Here is a 6,081-nt window from a genome sequence, read left to right as displayed (position 1 = left end):
CGGTACGGTCACCCGTCCCTCAGTTCCAATACCCCGGTACGGTCACCCGTCCCTCAGTTCCAATACCCCGGTACGGTCACCCGTCCCTCAGTTCCAATACCTCGGTACGGTCACCCGTCCCTCAGTTTCAATACCTCGGTACGGTCACCCGTCCCTCAGGGCCGACCTTTCTATCGCGCGGCTAAGTTAGGTCCCGAAGAGCCAAGTTTCCAAAGTAAAATCTCAAAGAGCGAACAGAGGCGGTGGCGGGAAATGGTTTCCAGCTGAGAAAAAGACTCCAAACTACGAGAAATGACGCCGGATTGCTGACCAAAACACTTCCAGACCGGCGTAAATATCGACGCTGTCTGTAAAAAAGTCCTCCTGAAAAACAGGGAACTGGGGCGAGCAGGGAGATGGGCGCCGGGGTTGATTTAATTCGAATGTTGTGTCAGGTTACATGTAGCGTTAAGAAGGCCTTTAAAGTTTCTGTTTTAAAAGATGTTTTTGTGTTACGTTTTTATACAGGTTGAGCCAGAAAATGTTTTTATGAGAATAACAAGACGAAACACAGCATTCATGTTGGCTGCTTGAGCATTTCAGCGCCAAAGTGGTAGAATTAACGGCCTAATACTCCTCATTTAGCTTCACTTTCAATTAAATTTTTGGTTGAATTGACATAATTGGGAATTGTCAATGGATCATCATCAATTGTGGCAATATCATCAACTTCAAACTAAAGATTCAGTTAAAAAGAAACTCGTTTGAATTTTTGAGTGCCGAAACCAAAGTTATGTACATAGTCGTGTGCCAGACGTACGAAAGTAATTCAAAATTTTTAAAATTTAGTTAGTAGTTTTATTAAAGGAGTAAATTCGCCAAACAAGAAACTTCATCATATATTAATAGGCTCACAATTATCGCAATCACATCGCTCGACGCAATCACTCCGGTTTAGTGTGACCCACTAATCAGAAATTTAACAGGTAAAATTACTAATCTTCTGTATTCCGCGATGGGTGTGTGCACACAGTACGTAAATGTTATGCAATAGGTATGCAATACTGCAGCAATAGGTACAAAACATACTATAATGGTACTACGGTTTTACACGTATGTCATTCCGTAGAAAATACGCACAATGATTGTACCAATGAAATCATTACAGCAAATCAACAATTAACAATAGTATCAAAGAAACATTAATATATTTTTATGTATAACACTGCATATAGGTAACTAAGTTCATTCATAAGTAGGGAATATAATTGTAAAAAACCAATTGCATTAATCAAACGTTCACAGCACCAGCTGGAAAACTCCTGGTAACTGATCTAAAATCAAGACATAAATTAAACCCTGTTTTTTAGAAATAAAAGTATAAAAAATTATTCACTGTGAAAATTTATCGCATTGGAGATTGGGGCGCAATCAAGCGGGCATATAATGCACAGCAGCATTTGGTTCGCATAGTCCGCCGTCCTCGAAATTTCCATTGCAATTTTTTCTCCCTCGTTTTTTTCATCAAGAACTCGTTAGTGGGTGATAGTGCCCCCAGCGTTAGTGAGATGCAGCGCTGGGTGATGGTGCAGCGTTAGTGAGATGCAGCGCTGGGTGATGGTGCAGCGTTAGTGAGATGCAGCGCTGGGTGATGGTGCCCCCAGCGTTAGTGAGATGCAGCGCTGGGTGATGGTGCCTCCAACGCATAGCTAGTACACCCAGCATGTACTACGGGTGTACAGATCGTGCACTGCCTGCCTGTGAACTTTTGAACGATTAAAAAACTCGTTCATTCTTTTTTAGATGCATATATCTGTTATATATTTTACTTTTCAATTATTTGTCATAAGGAAAGCCAGACAAGATAAAATAAGTGAACTTTAAGCCGTAAGTCATCCAGCGAGCCAATCAGCCCAGTTGTCCAGCGAGCCGACCAGCCCAATTGTCCAGCGAGCCGACCAGCCCAGTTGCCTTACTTTATCTGTGCTCGGGATGTTCAAGCAGCCGCCTATAGAGTCTAGAGTGTTATAAAAGTTCACATTTTTAAATTTGGCTTGTCAAATTTCAGAATTAATTAATTTCACTGGTAAGACGATTACGACTTTTTTAATATGCAATATCCGAAGGTCATACTGCGGATACATCGCCAAAATACTGGATTACTGGAACTCTTGACGACTGCCACTATGAAAACTAGAGTGCGAGCAACATTTATCTTAACCTTAAACTGGGCGCTGAGCGTGGACTGTATCGCCCAGACTATCCTGCTCAGCGCGACTCGTCCAGAATGTCCTGCTCAGCGCGGCACGTCCTGACAATCCTGCTCAGCACGGCTCGTCCAGACTGTCCTGCTCAGCACGGCTCGTCCAGACTGTCCTGCTCAGCACGGCTCGTCCTGCTCGTCCAGACTGTCCTGCTCAGCGCAGCTCGTCCAGACTGTCCTGCTCAGCGCCGCTCGTCCAGACTGTCCTGCTCAGCACCGCTCGTCCAGACTGTCCTGCTCAGTGCGACTCGTCCAGACTGTCCTGCTCAGCGCGGCTCGTCCAGACTGTCCTGCTCAGCGCGGCTCGTCCAGACTGTCCTGCTCAGCGCCGTTCGTCCAGACTGTCCTGCTCAGCGCCGCTTGTCCAGACTGTCCTGCTCAGCGCGGCTCGTCCAGACTGTCCTGCTCAGCGCGGCTTGTCCAGACTGTCCTGCTCAGCGCCGCTTGTCCAGACTGTCCTGTTCAGCGCAGCTCGTCCTGACTGTCCTGCTCAGCGCCGCTCGTCCAGACTGTCCTGCTCAGCGCCGCTCGTCCAGACTGTCCTGCTCAGCGCCGCTTGTCCAGACTGTCCTGCTCAGTGCCGCTTGTCCAGACTGTCCTGCTCAGTGCCGCTTGTCCAGACTGTCCTGCTCAGCGCGGCTCGTCCAAGTTTGCCGCTCGTATGCGCTGGCGCTCGGCCAGTGACGCTCAGCCCCAGCCGTCCGTCTAAACGCTTATGACAGTTACATGTGTCCCTCACTCGACTCCCTCACTCGGCTCCCTCACTCGGCTCCCTCACTCGGCTCCCTCACTCGGCTCCCTCACTCGGCTCCCTCACTCGGCTCCCTCACTCGGCTCCCTCACTCGGCTCCCTCACTCGGCTCCCTCACTCGGCTCCCTCACTCGGCTCCCTCACTCGGCTCCCTCACTCGGCTCCCTCACTCGGCTCCCTCACTCGGCTCCCTCACTCGGCTCCCTCACTCGGCTCCCTCACTCGGCTCCCTCACTCGGCTCCCTCACTCGGCTCCCTCACTCGGCTCCCTCACTCGGCTCCCTCACTCGGCTCCCTCACTCGGCTCCCTCACTCGGCTCCCTCACTCGGCTCCCTCACTCGGCTCCCTCACTCGGCTCCCTCACTCGGCTCCCTCACTCGGCTCCCTCACTCGGCTCCCTCACTCGGCTCCCTCACTCGGCTCCCACACTCGGCTCCTTCACTCGGCTCCCTCACTCGGCTCCCTCACTCGGCTCCTCTGTTTATGGCGCACGTGGCATGATACATGCTACATGGTACGTGTCATGAAAGACGCCCTGTGAACCATGTAAGACGAAGGTGAAATCTCAAAATTGACATTAATGCGGAGTCATTCCAGCTGGATATCCAAGATTGAGAAACATTAATTGACGTCTAACAGCTTCGTCGCGCCGCCCGATTGGTTGAATGACAGAAGAAATTAGTAAACTTTATTAGAAGAGGGAACCTTAGGAGCTCACTGTCAGGAGGCACTGTGTTCTATAGTTCGAGTACCGATGGCTTTGCGAAACATAAGTTGTTGTACCAAACATAACCTTGACCTATGTGTGACTATCATCAGGACCTTTTTCATAACAGTTGGAAAAAATCAATGGCATGCCTGAGAAATTTTTTTGACGATCCTGATCTGGAATTAGCCACTCCAAATATGGTGATTTGAAGATTTTAAAATTCCACTTAAACATTATCCAATAACCTCTATGTGCTGTTAAAAATTGCCGCCAGCGTCGGCGGTGACTACAGGAAATATGTGATAAAGAAACAGATGGGAGCGGCAGTACCGCCCTGTAGCTGCCCATGAGGAATCGTAATATTTTCAAGCATTCTTTAGTAACAAATGAATATGAATGCCGACATTCGGGTAGAAATGCCCACGCGGTCAATTCATCGTCTGACGTTGATGAAGTCTATAATAGAAATGTAAAACCGAATTACCTTAAACCGAATGCCTAAATTTTACCATAGACGGGCGCACTGGGGAACAAATATGCCTGTAAAGATTAATGATGCCTCAATCGTCAAAATGACCAGGGCCCTCGCGAACTACCGGCAACGCAGTTCGTAGCAGATTTCCGAGACCTCCTTGATAGGAAAATGATTTGCCATGATTGTAAGGATTTGCCAGGCGAAAAATGATTTGCAAACATTCTATTGAGACCAAAGGGTATGGAGAAGAGTATGCTGAAACTGCCGATGTTTCTACAGCCGGAATCAAACGTAAGTATCAGCAGTGTTGAGCAAGAAGTGGTACCCCAACCTCAAAATAATGAATTTTATATTGAGAGTCGTTGCCACTAAGTAGAATAGAATAGAACAGAATTGAATAGAATTGAAGTGTCGGCAATGAAGAAGTAGGCCCATGGTCTGTTGCCGATTCTTGCACTTTTCGTGACTTGGTTCACAAGGGATCCGACCTTTGGAACCCGATCTTTCCATAACTGACGATTGATTGATATAGATGCTGGACTTATTGCCTGATCTGTAAGGTGCTAGGCATTTTAAGACTGAACATATGCTCATACATAGCTTCGTCTAGTCTGTTCTTGAAGGCGTTCATACTCGGAGCGTCAATGATGCTACCAGGGAGGCTCTTCCACATGTCGGTGACTCGAAGCGAGAAGAATTGTTGTCGCATGGATGTGTTACAACGCAGTTTTTTAGTTTATAGCCGTGGCCCTGGTGTTGGTTCTTGTTTCAAATTCTAGTAATCCTACTGGGACCTTGTACTTGTACATTTGTCAGTGTTGAAACGCAGCTGCTACTTTTCAGCCCAGTCAACCAACCTGTCAAGATAACCTTGCAGCTGTACTTTTTGCGGCATATTCTTCACTGTATTATAAACTTTTGTGTCGTCAGCATACATCGAGCACATGCTAGACACAGCTTCTGGCAGATCGTTTATAAACGCAACGAATAAAACAGGCCCGAGAACGCTTCCTTGTGGCACACCGCTGCGCACTGAAGCCCAGTCTGATACGGACCATTAATACTGACACGTTGTCGTCTCCCTACTAGAAAATCTCGGATCTATTCGAGCACATTACTATAAATTCCCAAAGACTTCAATTTACGCAAGTAAAGACCTTTTGAGGCATTTAGGTGGAAATTTTAAAATTTTTTATACCGTGATTATGTGATTTAGATAAGGGTCGCAGTTAAATAGGTAGATAATTAGAAACATTAAAATTGAGGACTGAGGTTTGAGATCAGAAATATAAGCAGTGATATTGTGTATGATGCATAATAGTAGTGCAGTGACTCGATAATTATGATCAATACATGGCAGTTATTGACATTAATTGACTTATGATCAGGAGAGTATGAAACTATGTATAATAACACCAATTAAATATTGCGATGAAAATACGTAACAACCTACATATTTTGAGCCGCAACTTCTTAACGGAATACTATAAATGATACATTGGCGTAATTTATGATATATAAATATTAATAAAAAGCAACATTATTGATTGCAATGGAACACTAGCCGCATTTGAGTCTCCCCTCGGAACCTGGGCCTCACAGGGACAGGAGTCGCACGTGGGGCGCAGGGCGAGACCTAAATTTCGATCGATGGCTTCGTTGTAATGAGCTTTGCGGCACACCTTTGGACCAAAAATTGGCCTTGATTTTTTTTCGTTAATTTATTCCCAATGGGAATATTTTCTACAGAACCGATTACTTTGCGGCACACCACTGGGCGAAAAATTGGTCTCGATGTGTTGATTCATTCCCAATGGAAATATTTTAGACAGAATCGATGGCTTCGCGGTGCATAATTGGCCGAAATATTAGTTTCGTTGTATTGATACTTACATTAATAATT

Source organism: Hyalella azteca, unplaced genomic scaffold (assembly GCF_000764305.2).
Source record: "Hyalella azteca isolate HAZT.00-mixed unplaced genomic scaffold, Hazt_2.0.2 contig12387, whole genome shotgun sequence".
Classification (NCBI taxonomy): domain Eukaryota; kingdom Metazoa; phylum Arthropoda; class Malacostraca; order Amphipoda; family Hyalellidae; genus Hyalella; species Hyalella azteca.
This window is presented reverse-complemented; position numbering follows the sequence as displayed.